At 41.0% G+C, this 24960-nt stretch overlaps 1 protein-coding gene across 12 annotated transcripts in view; it reads right to left on the bottom strand.

Moving 5' to 3' along the window:
* The window catches only part of ZBTB20 (zinc finger and BTB domain containing 20), a 481633-nt gene that overhangs the window by 348178 nt on the left and 108495 nt on the right, over positions 1-24960 (bottom strand). For 11 of the 12 annotated variants that reach the window (XM_061357688.1, XM_061357684.1, XM_061357683.1 and 8 more), the window contains one exon: positions 10291-10412. The gene's annotated coding sequence lies outside the window, so the exon portion shown is untranslated. Of the gene's footprint in view, positions 1-10290; positions 10413-20422; positions 20556-24960 lie in introns of those variants that run through there. The other variant, XM_061357693.1, reaches the window with a different exon arrangement.

The raw sequence follows: 24960 nt of genomic DNA, 5'->3' as shown, positions 1-24960 counted from the left end.
TTAAAAATAGAGGCTGCATTTACTTAATGTTTCTTACAGTAAACCAGTCAATTTTAAACTTTCAAGGTTTTATAATCAGACAAAACAATATTGGGGGGAAGAGGCTGTCTGTGGAATTTACTATACAAGCATTTCACATGTCAAGCAGCAAAAATTTGTTTATGCTACTAAAAAGCATATTTCTTGAAATACTATTGTACATGAGATAGGATAGCTATTTAGACTGCACAGCATAAGACTAAAATAACTGGCAGAAAAGACTGGTTGCCACACAGCATTCCTGCCAAAAGCCCCAATCCCTTCCAGATTTCAACCAGCTCTTAAATTCTCAGATCTGTGCTAAATACTGGGTAGCCATCACATCTACTCAACACAGAATGGTCTGGGTTGGAAAGGACCTTAAGATCCTTCAGTTCCAACCCCCTGCCATGGGCAGGGACACGTCGCCCAAGGTTCTGTCCAACCTGTCAAGAAATTCTTCTTTATATCTAACCTGAACTTCCCCTGTTTCAGTTTGAACTGATCTCCCCTTGTCCTATCTCTACAGCCCCTGATGAAGAGTCCCTCTCCAGCATCCCCATAGGAACATTGCCTTCCTCTTTTGTGCACTACCCTGCAGGGGGAAGAACTTTTGTTCACTTCACTTCTGTTACCCGAGATTCACCTGTCTGAGCCTATGGAGTTTACACGGAAAAACAATAAAGTGAGGAACCTTTCTACCGCCAAAACCACAGTGACATGAATCCATGGCACTTAGTGACACCCAGATTTCAGACACTAACTTCAACAGATGCTCCTTGGAATGACATACAGCTGGAGACACTCACTTCCTATGGACACTTACACTTGCCAGGTCTCTAGTAAGAGGGAGAGGTGTTCTTTCCTTTGTGCTCACAACAGCAGAAGAGCTGTATTACACAATGCCATTAAACCATTCTTTTGCTTGGAGAAAAGTAAATCCCTTTTCCTTTGTTTCTCATCCTGTACCCACCACCCTTCCTCCAGCCTCTTCACAGAGAGGGTAACCAGGCATTGGAACAGGCTGCAAGTGGTGGAGTCATCGTCCCTGAAGGTGTTCACAAACCTTGCAGATCAGACCTTCAGTGACATGGGTTAGTGGTGGCCTTGGTAGCTCTGGGGAACAGTTGGACTTGATAGTTCTATGATTCTATACTCATTTGAAAAGGTGAGATGAACCTTTAGCATTGACACAAATGGGGGAAGAAATGTTCTCCTAGCAATATTAAAAGCCTTCATGCTAAAATTATGTTGACACATAATCCTGCAAAACGCACACTTGAAAATCAGAATGGTTTTGGCCCTAAAAAGACCTTCTAAAACCACAAAAACCAAAAGCCCCCACAGTGACACCTTTCCCACACTGGCAACTTAAGTGGACAACAAGACAGATCAAAACCAGAAGCAGAATAACCCTAGAGGCAGGGCCACCCTTCATGAAAGGGCACTCTTTAAAAAATAGCTTCAGAAGCACACCTCCACAATTCATACACCACTTTATTTAAGGTTCCTTTTCATGTTTGCCCAGGTTCACGTCAAGGGTACAGCAACCCAAGGTGTTTCCACAGCGAACTTTCATGTCTGCTGCAATTTTCCCTTTCAAATTCAATACAGTAAAATGAAATGAAGCAAAATGAAACAATCTTTATATACCAGTTCAGCTAGCATTCCCTAGCCCTCATTGTGCTGCAACTCTCATCAGCTCTCATTTACTCAGACAAGACAGAAAAGATTTGCAGATCCTATTACATTTTCCCACCCTATTTCCCATTCTGTGTGTAATTTCTTCCTTCAAATAATACTGATTGTGTCAACTGGAAGGGAAAAAAAAAGGGGGGGGGGGAGAGAAAGAAAGAAACAAGCACTCTTTGTGTTCTCTTCGTACTAATAAAATATGAAAAGAAGAATTCACAAGAAAACAGCTGAATTCCCACTGCTTAGCAATAGGACCTGGCTACAGACACACACATTCTACTTAGAGTGGCATCTCCAGTGTCAGAAAGAGCTGTGTGCACTTTTGTTAGTGAATAATGTGGAACCCTGGTGCACTTCCTACCAACTGGAAAAAATCCTGGAAGTTTTTACTTCATGGTAAGGAATGGAGCAAGGGAGAACGAAACTAAGTCTTTCGTATACCAGCAAAGTGATGAGAAAGAAGACGAGCCCAGGGTGGGCTGCTGCTGCTGGTACTATTTTTCCTTTGGAGGAAAACAAACACAAGGTTTTAAACGGCAGAAATAGTGAAGGGTTGGGTTAAAAGGAGTAAGTGAACTGGTAAGAGAAAGAGAAATGCTATCTAAAACCACCTAAAGATGTTGGATTTCACAAGCAACTCAATTCAAGCACATTTTTTGCTTTAAGCACATGCATGCTCTCACTGCAATCTTGAGAATAAGAGTACCCTTTCTTTTTCCCCCTCTATCTCTTGCCTCATATATTAAACATTTTTCCATGTTTGCAGTAAATGACGCAACTGATCTTAAAGAAAACAGTATCTTACTGAAGAACCTCTATTCAACCTCAGACCAGGTCCTTTAGGTGCACTATGAGAACAGAAAACAGCATGCAATCACATAACTAAAAACTGGAAAAGAACAGGGAAGTTGAATTAAGGCTGCTCTGTCAACTTTAATTCTAAGTATTCACAGATTTGACCTTAGATAAGTGAAACAGTCTTTCCCCTTTTTTGGTGTATTGTATTCCCTAGATTTTCAAATAGCCAGGTGAAAAGTGAGAATCTGCTATACACCAACATATTCATGCTTTGTGGCAATCAACAATGCGGCAACCTTCAGGCCCACCAGGTAGATTCTGCCCCTTCGGTTAACTAAGCAGCTGAAAATGGTAGTAGGTCTTCCTTATTTTCATGGAACAGCTACTGTCAGAGTGGTGACGTGCACAAGTGTCAAGAAGGAAAAAATACCTCCCTGTCAAAAACGTCACTGAGTTGACGTTTTTCAAAGCATCATTCCAAACCATGATGGCACAAGAACAATTAGAAGATGTTATTACAGTGTTTTAGCATGGGCAAAACCAAGTATTTTCTTCTAGGCTCAGATCTGCAAACAGCACACCTGCAGCAGATGCAGCTCTCCCTGAAAATTATGTTTAAAACTAATTCACCTAACTACAAATAGTTAAAACTCAGTAAAACCTACAAGCAAATGAGGTGGTAGTAACCGTAACTGCAAGACAGTGGAATCTGCATTTTATAAATGTAGATAACGTGCAAGAGAGAGCAAAAAGGAAAACACCAGGCAGTCTTTAAACAATTTGGAACATCAGAAACATGCAATTTTAACTTGCACAAACATGACAGAAGCATGGGTTTAAGGAAAATTCCTCTTAGGAGAAACAGTCACTGATTAAACTGAACTCTCCTTGCATGTAACATTATGCTCAGGAAGCTACAGGCATTCAGTTTGGTGGATGAAGAAGTGTTTGTATCAGTTGCCATTATCTTCTACACACTCCCACCATTCTAGGGATTGAGATGCTGACAACAACAGTAAGTGAAAAACAGGAAGATTTTGTTCAAAGGCAAGGGAAAGAACTGTGAAAGAGGAACAGAGGGGCAGCAGGAGGGATCTCTGCCACCAGGAATTCTGTCATCTGTTACAACTTCAGTTACTTGCTCCTGAGAGAAAACATGCATCATTCTTATCATCACCAAACAAACTGAGAGCCCAACAGATCTGCTGCTTAATTAGATGAAAAGCTAAACTAACTTGATTCCTACCAGCCAAGTCCTTACATGGCTTTCCTTCCTTGCATACCTACCTGCAGTAAGCTGAGCACAGAAGGTCCTGCTTAACTACAGCTTCTGCCTCTGCAGCCCTTTCTTTCACTGGGAGCACAAAGACTAATACAGTACTCTGGAAGGAGGGGAAAAAAAACCCCACCCACTATTCATCTGGTTGTGTTCATAAAAATCACCACCCTGACCATGCTCCCAAAACTGCACCACTCCTGCAGATGTATACATTACAAACATACAGGTCTGGAATTTACAGTCAACAAACAGCAATACAAACAACCACCAGAGAATGTATAAACACTCGTAGGAGCAAAAATACTCAGCCTGGCTGCACCACACACAGTGTTTATTTATCTCCCTTGCAGAAGATCAATGGGAGAAGACATTCAAAACAACCTTTTAAACAAAGTGTCACTTTGTGTTAGTTTATGTCAGTGGGGCTTCTTCCAAGTACTTGTGTCACAGTAAGATATGGATGTGTTTAGATAGTTTTCTTGTTCCTTTACTCCAGTCATGGCAGCTGGGCACGAGTGAACAGAGAGGAGAAGGGCTGCTAGTCTGATCGAGTTACTGATTTAACATTTAGAGTCTTTGCATCTCAAGAGAAAATTGCTGTGTATTTGTAACCTGAACGCAGGTCAGTAACTTTGAAAGGTCAAGCTGAACATTTAAAATCTTTTTGTTATTAATTCCCCACCAGCTCCTGGTTGTGTGAATGCCAATGAGCAGACACACAGAGCTCCACAATGAGTAGCAGTTAGCCTGTTAGCTCTGAAGACCAGGTCCTCAAGAAGATGCAAAAGGAGTTCTGAAGCAGTAACTTTCTGCCATACAAGCAGATCGATTCTCTGTTCACTCGAGACTCACTTCTTAAAGCACAGGAGGCACAGATTTCTTTACTGGGGCTTCTTCATTTGTCACTGACCCTTTAGCCCAATGTCAAGGAAACTGAGTTTTCCCCCTCCACTTAACTTTTCAGGAATACAGAAACTATTTTGGTGCTATCACTAATTCACACAGTATCACAAGATTTGTTGATACTCCTTAATAACACAGATAACCCCCCATAGGACACTGCTTTAGGTCCCTATCATTACCCACACTTTACCATCAAGAAAAACTCAAGCAGAGCAAGGCAGTGCAATTTAGCAGGGTTACAAAGAAAGCAGTAGAAATGGGAGCATAATGGAGGTTTTCTTCCTTTCTAGCTCCTCATCTCATCAGAAGGCCAGCCATCTGAGATGATGAAATTCAACAGAGGTTATGATTATGCCGTAGGTAGATTTACATTTCTAACATGCAAACACTATGGTGTGTGGTTTATGCTACGGGTCTTTCAAGGGTCCTCACACTTTACAACAGCTTTTAAATACTATGGGGAAATACTCATAGGACAGGAAAACTATGAGGGGGTTCCTTCCACAAGATTAAACTCCCATTTGAAAAGATGTGGATGATAGTAAATAACATAACTAAAGTATCATAGTAATCTTAAAACTAATTCCCTTCTGATATGATATGCCCAACCTCCAAAAGATAGAGAAAAAATCCAGAACATGTCTGACTTGCTGGCTTGTTATTGGTACAGCAACCTAGGTAAGCCAGGTTGTGTGATGCCAAGGGATCACATGAAGAAGTCAATTTTCCCTGTTTTGGTAGATCATACACACTCTCCTATAGCATCTCATCAAAGAGCGGATGAGGGCAGAGCGGAGCACGCTCGAAAGAGCGGAGCACACTCAGAAGAGCAAACAGGCTATGGCACCATTGATAATAAATGAAAGCAACACAGGAAGTCTATGGAAGCAGTCTGGCTGTGGAATGGACTACTCCAAATCAAATTCAGGTCTGAGGTAAACAGACCAAGTTCTTCTGGAGCAGCACCTAGAGACAACAGTGATTTGATTCACATCAGAGGATTCCAACCTACAGGAAAGCATACGAAGTCTCAGGACACTAGTATATGGTGTAGCTCACTCTTCCTTAGAATATTTGCATCATACTCCACTCCTTCAGATCTAAGGCACTAGACTTGACAGTATAGCATTGGTATGTCTAGGTTTCTAACACCAGAATAAATCTGTAATAGACGCGTACCACACATCTGGTAGTAAACTTGTTTTGAGGGTCAGTGTCTTGTGGAGCAGTCACGAAGCCAAGGTGGCAATGCTATTAATTTTCAGGCTCTGGCTTAAGCCATAAATTACCAATCCTTTGCTTTACCTCCTACCTTAAATATGCTTGAAAATTTGTCACAACTTCCCATAGTAAGCACATTCAATGATTAATTTTTCAAGGAAAGCATCTCTTGTATTGTTGGTGCAGCAACCTTGTAGCAGATATAACCTTATACAGAAACAGTATTTTGATTTAACAACTTAAATCTCTTAAGATGCTTTACCCAAGACTTTTATGAGCAACTAACTCTCTGCTCTGTGAATGTCTCCTCCACTACTAACTGAAAAAAGTAATGCTTATGTATCCCACACCAACCCTGAAACATAATCAAATAAGGAATACTGGTTAAGTATTAAACACTGAGTACAGTGAGAGACAGTGCATCTTCAGTAATTGTCATAAGAACATAGCTTACTGAAAACAGATCCTGTTTCACAGGAACACAAGATTCTAGTTTAGAATTTAGCGCTAAAGAGGAAGGAGAAACACAGCCCAATGTACGTTCACTGATGGCATCCTACGTTCTTACAGCTTGTGAGGGCATTACACTGAAAGAAACGCATTTTGTATGCTCATGCAGTACCTTCAACCACACAAACATATGATCAGCTACCATTCCTGTTACACTATCAGTAACCTCCTTACCAGTGCTTAAAAGGTGACTCTAGATTGAACAAACTTCCTTAATTTGGGATTTTCTACTTATGCAGCCCAACTTATCAAGTGGGGGCATCTTAATACCGCACCCATTATAACACTCCTCTGCAATGTATTTGCTCAAATCAGCGCACTCAGACTCCTACGGAAATTAACCAACAGCATGAGCTGGCTTGGAAAAAGTCTGCCTTGCTGTGAAAGAAGACATTACCCCACCAGAACTATAACCCTCAATGGCTTTCTTTCTTTCATTATTTACTTTTTAATGGAAGCAAACCCCCCTGTCATCTCACCTACTCCTCTTTTAATAAGGAATGACTGCCGTGACTACCCCCATCTAGAACCACCATTCACTGCCAGCACCTCTGCTCTCCTCGTGTGCTTAGAGAATAACTGATTAGCACTTTGCATAATTAACCTGATTAGCACTGTGCATAATCAAACTGATTAGCACTTTGCATAATTAAAAAGAAATAATAATAATAACAATAATAAGCAGTAGGTAATAGCAAAAGCTGCTAGTCCCTATGCCTGTTCGTTAGCTCTAGGATTAGTTTAGTGCAGCATATTTTATTTCTTCAAATTATTTTTTTTTAAAGATGCACAAGCTCCCAAGAAACACAAGTTAAAAAAATTCTCATTTACTTTCAAAATCACTAGTGAAAATATTGGTTGTTTCACTACTACAACTTCGGCTTCCTTGTGCCTTCCTTCACTGCAGCCAAAGACCTTATCAGGATGATGCCCAAGAAGATAGACTACCAATTCCGATGTCTGTCTACAGCACTGCTTTTGGATTCATTATCACAGGATACAGAATCTCACATTTTTAAATGCTCGCAAGGGTAGGAAAGATGTATTATTGTTATTGTCAAGATGGGCAAGGTAGTAAGACACATCCTCAAAAGTACGTTGGTACAGAATTCTCTCCTGCCCTAAACAATTACTCCAGACCACAGGAAGTCTGGAAAGGAACATGGAATTAATCAGACTCCTGCCCCTAAGCCTGCAGCAATCTTCCCCCACTGGAGCTTTATTCTTGTGTGTGTGCACGTATGTATATTTTGCGACCTGTTCAAGAACATGAGAGACAGAATGTACTTCCTTTGACTGTCCTATCTCCAGTGTGAATCTGCCATTTAGGGTTTCAGGATTAACAACCACCTCCCAAGGTCTGAAGAACCTGTGCAGCTGCACCTAGCTAGACTGCAATGCTAAATGTCTGCACCACTAGTGACTCAGTTCTGCTGGACATTCAATGCCAGACAGCCTAGAAGAGCAGCGCCCCAGGAGAGTGGGTAAGCCAATGCAACCTCATCCCTCCTAGTCACCACGATAGCCAGTGTTTCTCCTCACTTTATTAACTTCATCTCTCTCTATCATCCTCATACTACAGCTCTGATTTTCCCTGCACTGCCCACAGCGCAATCTTCATCTTACATTTTCTATTATACCTTCAAGAGCACCCAAAAATACTCACTGCCAACCCTCTGAGATCTCCTTACAATGACCCTGCCAACATTTCCCAGTGGGTAGCAGACACACATTACGGCTCCTCTGCTGACTGCTCAGCCAGTACAGCTGGGACACTGAGCAACTAGGGAGCCTGTTCTGAGCAATAAGTCTCCCTGCCCTGCAGCTGTCCAGCCAGGATTCGCTGCTGCTGCCAGACACTGCATGGACCTCTCCTAGAACAGTGACAAAACCGTTCCTATTGTGCCAGAGTTTCTCATAGAACAGGCTGATGAGAAACTGTGCGGCGAAAGAGCAATGAAAGAGAAACTTGGCATAATCAGCTGGAAATTTATTACCCATGCACAGAGGCCTTTCCATCACCCCAAGCTAAAGAAACCCACACGAGCAGCAAAGGGTGCAGACCGAGTCCCTCATTTCACAAGTTGCTTAGCTTCAGAAGAAAAGTGTTGCTGTACAGATTTTTCAAGTCCAAATGTTCCTGGGGAAGGTAGTTCCAGTAATTCTGGGAAGGAAGCCAATCCCTTGGCTTTATATGTAAATATTTAAACAACATTATTTTTATATACATATCTTTTCTACACATATACATATATGTCTTTAGACTTCCAGACTTGCAAAACTGCAACGGAAAAAACCATGCCAGCCAACATACAGCTATAGGCCTTCCGGCCTGAACGATAACTGACCATCAGAAACAAAACACCACAATGACTTCAGAATAACTGAGCCACGTCATTTATGTTTACTGATCCACCCAAACAGAAGAGCTGAAAAAGTGGGACTACAGACTCTAATGCAGAGAGACTAAAGTCTTGAAAGTGGCAAGGACATAAAGTTCATCAATTTTAAATCTTTCAGAGACTATATGGATGCTGAGTGCTCCATCCACAGGTGTGGAACCTCCAGCTTTGGATGGCACAAAGCTTCACATTCCTACCATCTTAGCACCTTGACACCCGACAGAAAAGCTGTGATTTCATCGTGTTTAGAAAGGTCACGGGTCCTTCAGGTTTAAGTGAGCTTCATACCCCTAAAGGGACTGCATGGTAGGAAATGCAAGTAAAAGAACAGAAACATAATGGGCACTGAGATTTAGTGAATAAATAAAAAAGGGAGAGGGAAGCTTTAAAATTGTTGAGCAGGGGGTTGCTAAAATGGAGGAAGGTGATTTCGTGAGAAGAAGGTATCCAGTCAGAGCATGTTTTGAATAAATCAATCCATGAAAATAAGATTTAACACATGAATTCCACCTGCATACACTCAGTAAGTAACAAAACACACCTTGATACAAGGTGCACATGTGTACATTCCTAGCTATATGATTTAAAGTAATACATTTACAAATACAGTATTTACATGTTTGCTCAAGTACGTATATAGAGCACAGCCAGTGAGAGCTTTATGAAAAGATCACAGAAGCACATATACATGTACATAAAAATCATGTTAAAAAAGGGACCAAGAGTAGGGCAAGTCTTCTAGAAAATATTTTAATGGCTTTATAAAAAGCCCTCACCCAAAGTTTGAGGGGCTTTTGCAATCTTACATTTTTCTATTGCAAAATACACCTGCTTTCTTTTCTTTCTTTTTTCCCCCTAAACTAAATATTTCTTCCATCTAATGACTCTCTTTATTAGACAGCATCTAATTTGCATACATTTACATACAATTTAACTGCTAGCTTGTGAGAACAAAGAAATGGCTCTGTATTGTACTGAAGGACAATACTCAGAAAAGGAAGGTATAAAAACCAGCTAGCTCGGTGGCTGTGTATTCTCTTTGTTTCAGAAATACCAGGATTTTTAAACACACCACTTAAAGGGTGAAAAAGATTATTTCATCAAACAATGAAAAAAGATACAGCGCAGCTCCCTTTTAACACATTCTCTCTCTGGCCTGGTTAATGGGATTTAAGAGTCCAATATTTCTTTGCTTTCTTCTGTTTCCTTTATTAGAACTGATGGATTTAATTCTGTCACATATTTTACTTCATATTTTATTCCTATAACAATCTATGCTGAAGTTCAGCTCCAATGCTAATTCAATACTATCTTCCTTTCCTTGCAGTCAGCCTGGAATACAACTGAACGATCTTTGATGGGCATGAAGTACTCTGCCCTCAATGCCCAGTGCTAATGGATGTGACACAGAGCCTGCCAGCATTTTACCTTGTGGCAACAAGTCTAGAGATAATGAAAACTTACCATGTAGCTGACCGGGATTCAACAGGAAGGGAAGCAGGGCTGAGCTTCACTTGTGAGAACAGGGAGGGACTGTGGTCAGAGTAAATGCAGGATGTAAAGGATGTGTCAAGCCCTCTAGTCCCCTACAAGAAGAGGAGAAAAGGATCTTAAAACATCTCACATGAAGCAAAAACATTGAGAAACTGTTGGCAGGAACTCCAGCACCGGCCCTACCGAAACCACTACACATCAGCAAAGGGTTTCTCTCCAAAGGCTTTGCAGAGGGAGTACCAAGTACAGAGGGTGGCTACAAATCTAGCCCGTGTGGACTTGCCATAAAAATCTGTCAGGAAAAGAGACAAAACCAAACCAAAAACATTATTTCAGGCTGCATGCTGCACATCTCCATGTCCCCTCAAACGTGTGAAACCCAGCAAAACAGAATGGCCTGCCATTTGTTCCTGCCTGCACAGCAGAGCTGCTAGCTTTCCTTCCTAACTCTCCTTTTCCCAGCATCATACTCAATGACTTGTGCTCAGTGGGGCAGAACAAGTTAAGTACCAACATTCTGTGGCACATGGATGAGGGAAAGAACACCCATTCACTCTGGTGGCATCTTATAAGGGCCTGCCCTGCAGAAACAGAATAGGTGAAACCTTTTCTGGTGTAAGCAGACCTATTGCAACCGAATGGAATGAGACTACTCATGGTAAAAAGCATTAGGCCAAGTTAGCTTGCATACAAAGCAGGTGTAGTATTTAGGATCCAGCAGTCATCTGCTCTGCTCAGTTTGCCCCAGCCAGCCACATGGTATGTAGTACACTGGCTTTATATGATCAGCAGAAGGCCAAGTGTTAATTTGATGGGCATTCTCACACCAGCATGTGTGGCACAGTAACACTGTGACTGAAGATACAGGATCCACATCACAAGCTGTGCATAGAAGAAACTTGTGCTGATACTGCCCTGACATGCCTCACTGGCACTCAAAATACATTATAGGTTATTTTCAGACACAAATTTTAATTTAAAGCTGGCTGAAATGTTAATGAAGTTTTAGCTCTTTTTCAAAGGGGAAAATTCCCTACTGCTTACAGATATGTTTTTTCTCTTTTTTCTCCCCCGCCTGATCTGCTTCTAATGACATATAGCAATGAAACCTCATAAAAGAAATTAATCAAGCCTTCATATCGCTTTCCCTTTTCAAGGGTGGAAAGGTTGAGGTGTGTGATCTTCAGAGTTTCTGATGCATACCAAAATGCAAGTTTTAGAAACAGTGGAGAAAGTAGATTCCAAAGCCACTGGTCCTTTAACTATCATATCCTATGCTTACAGCTATATCTTGCTGAAACCACTGGGTTATTATTTCCAGAACCCAACTATAATATACACTTATTTTAACTGCAGCTGCCACAATCCCATCCTTCCCTCTCCTCTTTTCCCTCCTCATGTCCCCAAGTCCATCTTTGACCCAGGACTGGATAAAATGTCTGGTTCAAGGAGCTATTAGCTGAATGCAGTTTTCTTTTCCATGTGTTTTCAGCCACATCTACCCCCACCTGCAGCTCAGCATTCAGGCATGGCACTTGGGGGTTAGAGCTAAGGAGGCAGCAGAACTGTACAAGAGGAGGAACACCAACAGAGTGATGTCAACATCTATCAGCTTAAGCTGCTGTGGGCCTGCATTTTGAGATGTCTGGGGCTGCTTTGGTATGACATGGAAGAAAGGCTCTTACCACGTAGCTGGAAGCCAAACCAAGCATGGCTTTACAGGTAGAAAAGCCCCACTTCACATGCTAACCTAGAAAAACCTGGCAGGCTATGCAGATCATACAGAACAGATGCAGTCTGCTTCTGATGAAAAATAGCCTGAGATAACGGTGCACTGCTACAATCTGCACCAGGGGCAATTTCCAAGTGGCAGGTTGAATTAGCCGCAAGTGACATGCATTTCAGCAACGCTTCCCTAAGGCAGTAAGGCAAGGTCCCACATTCAAAAGGAAAGAATGGAGTTTTCTTGCCAAACGCAAACGATAAAGCGGGTGATTAAGAACCACTGTAACCAGAACCGAATATTCTGAAGCTCCCCAAAAACATATTTAAAGGACTTCAGAAAATACATCTGGAAATAAAGAGCAGGAACTTTCCTTTACACCTCTACAGTTACACTATTAAGCATTTCTTTTGCTACTTTCCTGGAGTACAAGCATCAATTCCAGCCTGACTAGAAACCTAGCATTCTAACCATCAGCATTTCTAGTCACTGCCCAAACAGTTGTGCAGGATGCTGTGGGATGTGTATCTGAATTTCAGCTGAATATCTTGGACACTGCAGTCCAAATCTCTTCTTTTAGCTTGCGTGCTTTAGGGGTAACAAAAACTGGAACATTTTAAACCCTACGAAAGAGATCCTTTAGCAGTAAGGAATCACACACCACCATTATCAACAATTTCTTCAGAAGAAGGAGTCATTAAGGAACAGCTGCACTAGGCAGCTAGCATCCACAGTTATTCATCATCTTTGGAAGATACAACGACTTGGAGAACTAGAAGAATCAGTTTGGACACCTGACCTTCATCCATTTTCATCACCTCAGGATACAGCTTTCATCGGTGCAATGCTCTTGTGCATATATTCTTGCTGTGGTGTCACCAAATACTTTTCTCTATACAAATAACTCTCTGTTAGAAAACATGCACACATATGTACCTACCCATGGGCACATATATACACACATATAAAACTCTCTGGTAAATTCCTGTTATTAACATCTAATTATGACTGTATCACTGGGTGTCATAACAACTGTTTGATTGATTTTGTTCTTTCCAGGTTACAACAGATGCCTAAATCACTTCTGAGGGTATTCAAAACAATAAGGATTATCTAAGAAATTTAAATTATGTCAATATTTGAATACTTTCTAGTCAAGGGCTCAAATGGTTTAAAAGTGTTTTACAACATCAGCCTCAAATTTGATCTTCAATTTAACAATTCTTCCTGGAGCTAAAAAGTAGGTTACGCAAATTGTTCATCAGATTTTTCCCTCTCTTTTCTTTTGTTGTTCCATACTCCATTGAAGCCGAGATATGAAAATGTTAAGAGTTGGTATAAGCAGAATCAGTCAGTAGAAAGTAGCTCTTTTTTGCACCTAGTTAAGTTTTGGCATTTATGAAGTTCCACTTTTTGTACATAACTGTCTCATTACATTTTGTATTAGATGTTATGGGTGGGATTATCCAAAGGAACAAGGGTGTGATCCTCTTTCCACTCAAATCATGGTGAAATAGTTCAAGTTGAATTCACCAGCAGCATATTCAGGCCAGTTTTGAATGCGCTGCAAAATCCTCCCCCTTGCCAACCTGCCCAGAAAGTGGGCAGAAACAAAATCCCACCACCCTGAATCCAGGATACAACGTCTACAAGCTGCAGCTTACACAGTTCCACCAAATTAAAGATGCTGAGAATTCCCTTTTAAATACAAACAGTATTTCTGAAGCCAGTAAACTCTAACGTTCACTCTGATTTGATAAATTATATTAAATACAATTTGCCTCAGCAGCATTTTAAACCATGACAGCTAGAGCACGAGTAGGTCACTTTTACATGCAGAAGTCTCTCCAGTTGTGTATACAGCCTGGATTATGTATGCAGGCCCACACTCCCCGAGATAACAAAATTACCCAGCTTGCACTCCAAGCCAGTCAGAAACCGTGTAGTTGCAGATAGCAAAGTCAAGCCCAAGCCAATCAGTCCTGCTAAGCAGCTGCTATCTCAGTTGCTTATTAGTTCACCAGTACACTAGCCACGACCAAAGGCTTCAGATGGGCTTATAGTATGCCCAGAACAAAACTGTCTCTGCTTTCAAAATACCACAGAAATGCAACCATGAACGAACACTATCAAAGGGTGGAGGTAGGAGAGAAATCCATTTTAAATTTTCTCAAAGCATTATTTTTTAACACTGAGGAGCAGCAAATCCTTACTCTTGAATCCTGTATAATAACAGAATCGTGCTGTTTGTTGGCAGAATGCTACGTTTCGTTTCAGCAGGAAAAAAAGATTGTCTAACAATTTTTCCTGATTTAGATGGGTTTTAGGTCAACCTTAGCTACATACAAATGAATGTTTTGTTCAAATTACAGGGTAATTTTAATTAGGACACCCTGTTAGACATCCTGTTGTTCTCCTTAATGGACTTTCTCAATTATGAGAAGAAACACCTCCCCACCAGCCCACGACTTAAAAGTTAAGGTAAAAATTATGCTGAATAAATACACAAAGATAAAAATTATTATTGTGCATTAGGTCTTTTTATTTCTCTTAATCTTTATTTGGCAACTTCTGTATCAAAAGGGCAGAGTTCAGAATTCCACACCCATTAAACACCTGTTTAAAAACCACTTGAAGCACTGGAACCAGCCAAATCTGTCCCAATTAAGCAGAAACGTTGGCACTGCTGTCCTGAGTAAGGAACACCCATTGCCATTTGCTCTCATTAGGTTAAACGGGTTTCTTGGGACATAGCTGAATTCCTGATTATGTGCATTGCAAATGGATGGAGAACACCAGAACAATGAAATTTAATTCAGTGTAGCCTTCTGTCCAGTTGTCAAGCATGGAATTTTGGGAAGAGCGAAAACTGAAGCTCTGGGAAGTGGCTGACATAATGGCAAGAACTGGGATGGGATTTCTTCTTGAAAATGCCCTGAGATTTAAGAGCTGATTCCCTTTATCTTAGCATCTCCTCCTCTGTACTTTGCATTGGTTTGATTCCCTTACACAGTTTTATTTGTTAGTTATAAGCCCAATATGGTATCTTCTACATTAACTTTAGTTTTAACTTGATCACCGATCACTTGATTGTTTATGATTCAGGATGCAACGAAAAGCTCAGAAAATAGAAGCTTTTTTCACAGATCAGACACAGTACTGCAAGTTTTCCAAATATTTTTGTCAACTTATTTAAAGGCTCATCTAGAGAGACCAGCTGCATGGCAAATGGAAGAATCTTGTCTCTATCTTTCATTTAACCTCTTGGCTTCTGTCAAGGATGCCGTCATGCTTGTCAATAAGCAACAAGTCAAGTGGTCTTTTTCCAAACACCCAAAAATATATTTCAGGGTGGTGCCACTAGAAAGCCACTAGACAGGATCAGAGCAGAGTGGCAGTGATTTAAAAGTAGTCTGAAATGGCTCTAATATCCATGCTCAATCCTCTATAATCCCACTTCATTATCAATTTATTAACTTCCTTTGTTGTCCTTTCTGTCACCCTCCTGTGCCAGTCACTAATATATCTTAGTTTGGAAAGTGCTGTACTCAATGTGTGCAAAAAGCTAGCATGCTTCACATAAAACTAATCAGTTAACTGTATCCAAGTAAAAGATATAAAGAGTCTTTAAACTGATAGCCTAAAATTAAATATATAAAAAGAAGGGTTCAGCACTATAAACACTACTTGATTCACAACTCCTATAGTTAGGATGTAGGCAGCCTGACAAAAACACCTATATATTTTTCACCTATGCCACGCTGACTTCTTCAGAACACAAACCCTGTTGGTTTTCTACGATCTCTTACACTTAGTGTAGAGCTCACAATCATTTAGCTCCTACATTTCTAAAGCAGGCTTTAGTACAAGGAATAAAAAAAAAGCATTCTAGGAATAAAAGATGTCAGCTAGCAGTCACTGCTGACCCAAAACTATATTTATTTTCAAGACAACCATAAGAGTGGCAGATGCTTTCTTGTTCTGGCTGGCTACAAATGGCACCAAGAAATCCTAAGATAGATACTTGAATACTTACTCTTTGCTTGTTCCCCACCACCACCAATAACAAGTATTTTTGCATACAAACAACACTTTCCGATTTGCTACTGCTGCGTATTTAAATACCGACGGGTGCCATAGTCACCGTGGTCTCAAGAACAGTTTGCCTTCCATATTCCCACTGATCTCAACATGAATCCTGGGTACCCAAAACATGTGAAAAATATTCCATATTTATTCACCATTATTTAATTCACAGCAACTGTTGCTGCTCTATAGTGAGATCACTTTACCACAATATCCCTAAAAATTGAAAGCCACAGTCCTTAGCTATTTCTTAATTTAAGCCTTAGTAACTTCCCTCTTATAATTGGTGGCTGACATTTTATTCAGCAGATGATATCTGTACGTGCAGCACTTCCAGACTACAAAGAGCTGCAAATGCTCTCATTACAAATGGGTGTTTTCATCTGTAGATGTTTTGTGAGACTACCAGAATGGAGTAAGAAAGCAGGAGCATGGGTGGAAAGAAAAACAAAACAAGCCTACAAACAAACAAAACACTACAAATCACAACAGGACAAGAGAAAAATCAAGTGGTGACATCACCCTTACTGGATTAGTAAAAACAATTCTGGCTTGATTGGAATTCCAGGGGTTTTTTTAACTTTCCATTAGACAACTATAAAAACATTTAGCTGTATCACTTTCACAGACACCCAGATAAACTACCTTCTATTACCTGCACCTAAGTACACCTAGTGCAACTTAAATGTAAAATCAGTAGTGTTCTGCACTGTAAAAAAAATAGAGGGAAGCATCTCTACACTGCTCTCCTTGAAAAAGCACAAACAATTCATTCTATGTATTTCAGCTGGCATTTCACTCCCGCTGAATCGGAAGTGTATTTTGGACCCTGGAGAAGCTGCCTTCAACACCACCCTTCAAATGCCTGAGCTCAACAAAACCCAGAGAGCAGCAGACTGGCACGTTGGCTGAAGCGATGCAATATTCCACAGGAGAAGAGACTTTGCCTACATCACAAATATCTACAGTCAAATCACATAACTTTTTTATAGCCAATATAAATAAGAGATATAGGTTAATAGGAGAGAAAAAAACCACCTTCAGAATCACCTGGAACACTTTGTGGAGCTGTCATTTAATTGCCTACAACAACAATTTTTAAAGCTTTTGCAGGAAGCAACTAAGTGCCTGTAACAGAAGCCGAGGACAAGGCCCTCTTGTCCCTGGGAAAACGTGGTAACACACAACAAATGAGGGGAAAGAGAGAATAGCTCCAAAAAAAAAAAAAGGGGGGGAAAGAAAAAAGGCACCGGAACAGGCTGATCCAGGAAGTCCTGAAATACGGAAGCCTACCTAAATATTTAAAGTCAAAAGAATAAAAAAACATCATAATTACTCTTGTGTCAAGAAACGCACTCTTCCTCACTACCAGGATCCCACAGTGGAGCGTCTTGGTCTTGAAAGATGCCAAAAAATGTGGTCCATGAAGCAGAATTACAGTCTCAAGACAAAAAAGAGCAAGAAGTGAGGTGTGGGGCTAAAGTTGAAGATGGGAATGGCTAGGATTAAGAATCCTTGTCTCTGAGGCTGGGATGGGGAAAAAAAAAGGAAGGCACAAAGTAAGGGGAAGTCAGTGAAGGGGTATTATTAATGTTCCGATATGCCATCTTGTAATATCCCATTGAAATCCACACCAGTGTGTGCTGTTACTGTATTTGGCCAAGTGCACCACCGTGTTTAGTTTGAACTTTGATTTCAATAAATCACACAATACAGGGAGGCAACCAAGTGACTCACAGTCCCTTCTGAACTCTCACCCCATTAAACCTTAAGACTGTAGTAGGAACAGCACCCAAAACATAAGCGCACTACACAGAGGAAAGGTATTGAATGGAACATCCCAGCACTGCTTAATCATTTGTTAGACATGAACAGTAACTCAGTCTAACTGCTGGCATGGCAGTTAGAGCAATAGATAAATTTGGTGCATGCATCAGATACAGAAAACCATGGGCTGCCCAATTTTCTAAGGAGAGCACAGACGCTCTGCACACCTGAGCACGATTAAGTCTTACTGCTTATGAGGACGAGAGTCAGTGTTGGCAGTGCACTGGTTTGAAAGGGAGGGAGGCAGTTGGAGGAGAAGCATAAACCTGTTTCTGCTCACTACCAACGTTATTGCAGTCACCAGTAATGAGGTGGCAAGGCCAGAAGGGGAAAGGGATATAGGATCTGGAGTGCTTTATCAGCTCCAAGACTAAGTGCTGGTTTTGGCACTATTTTCATTCTAGTGAGTTACAAACAAAAAACCCCACAACCAACCAAGCAGGTGCTTGCAATCTGAGAGACCACATGCCAGCTACAGCTGCTTCAAACCGATTCAGTTACATCTGCCTGAATAGTCCCAGGACATCAAATCCACCGAAGGGAACCACAGGTCCAACAGAGATCCAGTACTTTGGGGCTGTAATGCTCCATTAAATTAAGGTGGAAATCTCCCAACTGAAACCAGGGGAGAATATTCAGACAGGGTCTGAAGCACATGAGCACGCTCAGCCTCGGATAAGATGGAAGATGGGAGACAGGATATGCATGACACTGGGATGCACAGTAAAAGCCCTTTGGAAATAATGCCTCAAAAATTTCCTGAAGCAGCCTGACAGCACTGCCTTGTTTCCCAAAACACTGGGTGCAGTACATTTGCTTGAACATGCTCTTGGGATTGGGACTTCACTCCAAACCTTGTTTGTACAAAAAGGGGCCAAGCAGCTGGGAAATTCTGGAGAGTAGCGTGTCCTCATTAGCTCCCATCTGCCATCAGAACTCAGCTCATGGCAAGTTTGGCTAAGTCCTGGTGTTCTCAGGTCCAAATCTGGGTCAGTTTTAATTACACTATACAGAATTCAGTGTGCAGTTTTTAAATCCTTATTATACAGCGCAGAAGAACGGGCAGCTCTCCAACTAATCAATTTTTTAAAAGTATATATATAAAAATTTTAAACCAGGCTAGACAGACAGTGGGTGGAAGGGAAGGGAAAAAAAAAGTCTCAGCGAGTACAGGGGTTAGTTAAGAGAACTGTTAGCAAAAGTGGGTCAGCAGCAAGTTCTGATTTAAAACTTCAAAGGAAGGGGGAAAAGGAAAAAAAAAAACCCTCTTCATTTTTCAAGGCAGTGAAACTGATGTGCAAGATGTACACAATTCGTACTTGTTTTAGCATCAGCATGGTTACACACAACAATGCTGCAGCCACGTTGCTCTGAAGGGAAAGATAGATCATCTTGTGACTACAGGAACACAGCACGCATTAGCTGACCTATTCCTTTAACCTGTACCTTCTAACGGGGTTACTTCCAGGTTTGAGAAAAACCCTTCCCCTACAAATAAAAATGAAGTTTGTAGCCTTTACCTCATAGGTACAGAAAAGGTGTGGTGGTTGGAAGTGCGGTTCAATAGGATTCTTGAAGGTGATAGTGAACTGCAGGATGTTAGACTAAACCCTTACCCAATTAACACTTTTTGGACTACAGTAACTGCTATTTATTTCCTCTTCTTCTATGCCATCAAATAGCCATCAGCCAGGTCAGGACTTGAAAAGAGTTTTGCTTGCCAGGTTGCTGGCAAACCAAACGATAGGAGGCACAGAGAATGGCATGTTTTTCACTGAACAGACTCCTGGGACAGGATAGCCCGCCAAATCTTATCTATGTAAATTGGGGTAAAATCTACTCTCAAAGTCAACAACCAGAATCTGCCCTGTTTAGAATCTTTGTCAGATGTAAGGGAGCAAGTGGAAGTCTTCGGTGACAGTTACAGACATGAAGGTAGCACAGAAATGGAGAAGGATGATCAAGGAGCAGAGTAAACAGTGATGAAACGATAGGTGCTTGTTAGAAGAGCATAATATTCTGCCACCCCCTACACAAAACCTACACCTTCAAAGATTTCCAAGTTCGCTTTAAACGCTTCCATGAAAAATTCCCGTTAAAATAGATTCCCCCTTCATGCACCTTGTTAGTATTATCATAGCTTTCATTTTAGAGCTACAGCATAGCAGAAACATGACACAATCCTGCACTCTGCCTTGTAAGTACTTCTTCAATTGGTGGCTAATCCACACATCTGTAGCTGGTAGGTGAACCTGGTGCATCCTAATACATCAAGGAATACATTGCTATTTCAGGATCAACAAAAACTGCAAGGCTGGATAACCAGAAAACTCTCTTTCTCTGAATGGAAGCTTTTGCATTAACGTAAATCCCCTCCCTCACACACCACCTCTAACATACGAAAACCCATATACGAAGCACATGTAACACAACAATCCAAGCCAAAATCAAAGAAAGAAAACTTACCACAAGAGCATCACAATCCTACATACCACCAACTTCTCCATTTTGGTTCTCAAATGTGGGAGGCCTTTTTGCCCACAGCACCTGAGTGGTCCAAAGCTCTAACTGTCCCCACCTGGGCCCACTTACATTAACCAAGACATCTGGGACATCTGTGAATTTAGCTGAGCTGATACCAAAAGGAATTTGGATTAAAAAGAAGTGAGCTGAAGCCACAAGTAGGGAGGGTGGGTGATTACTGAAGCAGAAAACTACCCCATGTGAACCCATTTTCTAAGGGTCTGGTTTCTTAGCAGAACTTTTCACTGTGAAGTTTCTTTGCAGGTCAGTAACAGAACACAAATGTGCAGGAGAACAGGAACACAGCAACTGCTGGTAAATTCAGACCAGATTTTATCACTGTATCATTCTTGTAACAGAAATTTCAGGGCCCAGAAGCATCTTTGGGTTACGCTCTCCCTCAAGGCATTGTTGGTTCTTTGATGCCCTATCTGAAGACACAACCAGCAGTCACCAGCCCGAATAGACAACTTCTAACTTACACCAACGAAGCGCGGAGCAGCAATCCTATCTAGCGCTGCACATGCTCTGGAATACTGACAAGGAAGTTCAGTGGTGAAACGGGACGGCTACTTGGGAAGTACACAAGTGAGGACTGTGCAATTCAGAAGGAAAGTTCAGCTTTTAGCTGACATTTTAGTTTTATATCATCTATCAGTTCAGCATTATTAAATAATTTTACATACCTCTTTGGCCTCTCTTTTTCTCTTCCTTCATTTGACATGTTCTAACAAACCATTCTAAAAGGTAAAAGTTAAAGATGGCTAGCACTGTATCCACTGCTAAGGTGGACTCTTCCTAGGCTTTAAGTAATCTTAAGAACCACAAGTATGACAACAGATGTCACTTACTACCTTCTGCAATGGTGGAACTATAAAGTAGAAGGAACATAGCCTCTGAAGTGTCTTTACATTCCACTGTCCATACAAGTGGAAGATGCAGTGTGGAAAACAAGCCCTGTTCCCCCCTTCACAAAAAAAAAGAGGCTCTGCCCCTGCTCACATCCCCACAGATGCACTTATTTTCTTTCCTCTCCTCCCTCTAAAATGGTGTTTGAATGTGACCCAAGTTAACGTCACTAAAACTCTTCAGGTTCTTCAGCTGATAATGCACTGTCTCAGAGTTGAATGTTGTCACACTATCTTGTTCAAAGGTGCATCTGGTAGGCCTGGATTCTGACCGGCGAGCCTATTAGAATGGAGACAGGCTGGTATTTCTGAATGATCCATGCTGTTCTTGAATAACAAGGCTCCCACAGAAGCGTATATTCCTTCACAACTGCATTCATGGTGAAATGGTGCAAGCTTGGGCATGGCATATGAATGCAGTTACACTCTATAGCAACAAAGTATGCCATTCTGAGACAGGGGATGTTTTATTTTGAAGACTGTCAGCACCTGGGGATGTTAAAAACGTAGGAGTAATTTACAGAATGAATTAAACCACAGTGGTCCCATGTCAGAAATTAAAGAGAGATGCTTGTCAAACACATCTCTACTAAAAATTCATGCTACTGTATTCATCTTACTGTACCTGCATGTAGCTACTCACATAATCCTCTTAGTGGGGTCTGTCTTTGATACCACATGAGCTGAAACAGTTGAAACAACAGTATGATATATAACCAGAACGAGCCTTTCTGTTTTATTGTCCGTGGTTGTGAGAGTTGATGTCATACCCTTAATATCTGAATGCCATTTTTCTATTGAGCTTTATTTGTAAGTGGCTGTTTTTTTGGTGCTATACAGTCTACATTAAATGAATCAGTACATAAGAAAATGCAACACCTATTATCATGTATTTCATAAACATCCAACCCATGGCTTATGTGTGTGCTGTGCAGCACAGTTGTTATTACAAGCTAACAAGATGTTCTAAACTATCAGAGTACGTCCTACCAATCTCATTTCTGTGAATTTTAAAAACAGTGGGGCAGGATTAAGTGGAATTTGCCAAATTTCTGTGTTCACTGTACCTGTAGAGGAGGAAGAAACTTGCAATTCTCCCACTCCAGTGAGGAGATGGTATTAAGAACACAGCTAAACAAGGCCAACCAAAAAGATCATGAGTACTTTCCTGAAGAATAATACCCTAGGTATAGTTTTCTTAAATAAAAACTGAGATATTTTAAAGTGACCTCAACTTGCAAGTTCTGTCACGCAGTTTCCAGCCTGCATGACAAAACAGAGCAAAAGAAAAAAAAGCACACAGACTGGCGTACCTAGCTCAGTTTATTCTTTCTCTTGTTTGATAGACACACTAATGTCAGATGATGAATTCAAAAGGCCCTCCAGGGTGAGACAGAGTATAATCCCAGTTTAAGACTGAAAATGAAGTGACAACAGATAAACATAGGTCCATGAAAAGAAAGTTTATAATATACTGCCTTTATATAGTAATATGAGATACAAATACCAGTTATTCCCATTTTCTACATAAGGAAACAAAAGCTCTGGTCTAGACCACAAAATGAATGAAGGGTCCCATGCTGAATATACAGAGTTATGTCATACTCTGGTTTCTATTAATTTTATCACATTTAACCTCAGTACCTGACAACTTGTGGTGTCTTTTATTCAGCTTAAAAAAGTCAACAACAATAGATAAACATAGGAGCACGTATCTGGAGCGTGGTTCAACTAAAAATCTATCTACCTGGTCCACATCACATCCCATTGCAGACCATTCAGACAGGCCCAACAGCATGACACTAGCCAGGACAGGCAGTTACTGAATCTGTGAGGAGGGCAAATGAGTAGTCTTGCTGCCCTCCATTAACTCTTTCCAGCTGCTGGCAACCACTGGCTAGGGGTTTTCTGAGCAAGTGGTTATATTAACATCTTTGTGTTAAACAGCCCTTGATGGACTTTTCTTTCATGAGTATAGCAGGCAAATTTCCTTCTGCTTTTTCTTCATCTTGGGTTAATGACTTCTACTGTCAATATTTGTGTCGTATGTGTCATGAAGATTTTCTGGTGCTGCAGAATCTCTGATACAAATATAAGGAAAAGACGGGTGTAGAGATCACTCCTCCTGGACTAAACCAGTGTAAAGCAGAGCGTAAACAGATCTCAAGACAATGGCAGATCTGTTGCTGTCTCATGGTGAAGATTTCAACAGATCATAACAATGCTGCAGCTTTGCAGTTTGTTTAAACGGACGTATAACATACTAACTCCCTTTTACAAAAGCAAAGAGATGCTCAATCTGTGCCAAGAGGCACAAACTGAGTAGATATGAAGGTGAAACGGTCTGATTTGCCTGTCAGACTTGCAATGTGACTGCATCTGCTGCTTGGATGCTGCCTAAATAGGCCAAGATCAAGGTTGCAAAGATTGATTTAATTCTGATCCCTCAAAGTAAACAAGACCCAGAAATCAAAGCTCATAATAAAATTTAAAATTATCCCACAAAGTCATCATATATTTGCACACTGCAGTGCACGTATCACGTGTGCATGTACACGTACACACACAAATCCATGTTATACCCTGCATTTGTATGTTGCATCATTGCAAATACACTCTGAAAGAGCATATTGTTGCTACAGGAAAACAGCATTCTTTGGTGCAGAGAACCTATGCTACTGTTCCCCTTTCCTAACGAGAAAACACTGATTCACATCTATTTGCCTCACCTCCCTGCCCCTGTACCAACAAGGAACTCACCTTACATCTCTATAATGCTTTCCACAGCCAAGTCTCCAACCCCAGGCAACCCAGCCTCGACTGTAGGCAGTAGAGAGCTCAGCTCAATGCTTACCATGCTCAGTACATGTCATGTAACACAAGTAACCTGCTAAGGAGCTGCTATGTGCTCTCTCCAAGTCACAGCTGCCAGCAACAATTGAGCAAGTGCAGCCTAGCTTTCAGGATTCCTGCCTGTTGCCCAGGAACCACACAAAGCACTGGAGATTTTAAAGAGGTGCAAACAGTGCTTTTCTCCTATGCCTTGTCCTCCAGCACGTCAGGCTGCACAGCCTTTGCAACGGCAACACCAGAAGAACCAGAGAGCAGGAAATGAACTTTCCAAACACAATCAGAGTTCCTACCGATAAGGTGACACTGTGATGACATGAGAAAAACAGCTTGCACGTAGCACTATAAGCAGATGCAGGGAGGCTTGGTCAGGCTTGCCTTTGTGGAAACACTTCTTTGCAGAAAGATGCAACTGTACTCTAATTCTGCATTACACATTTTGTCTAAAATTGTCAGTATTTCTCACCTGCAAAATATTTCGTTGAGGTAAGAGATGCTGTTTCTGAACACACGATGATTCAGAACACGTAATGAGCACCAAAAATAAATCAAAGGGGTGCATGTTAAAGCTTACACGATAGCTTTATAGGCATTTTTAATGCTCAAAAGTGTCTAATAAGTGTCTTAACAAGCATAATATAAATCACACAATTATCTGATTGCGTGTATGAACAAAAATTATATATGTACCATCTGTTTACAGCCCATTGCTTAACGCTATAA

The sequence above is a fragment of the Neopsephotus bourkii genome, unplaced genomic scaffold, assembly GCF_033783945.1.
Source record: "Neopsephotus bourkii isolate Nb327-2 ecotype Australia unplaced genomic scaffold, CSIRO-AGI_Nbou_v1 NB_911, whole genome shotgun sequence".
In the NCBI taxonomy this organism is placed as follows: domain Eukaryota; kingdom Metazoa; phylum Chordata; class Aves; order Psittaciformes; family Psittacidae; genus Neopsephotus; species Neopsephotus bourkii.
Note: the sequence above shows the minus strand (reverse complement) of the source record. Positions and strands in the feature narration are given on the sequence as shown.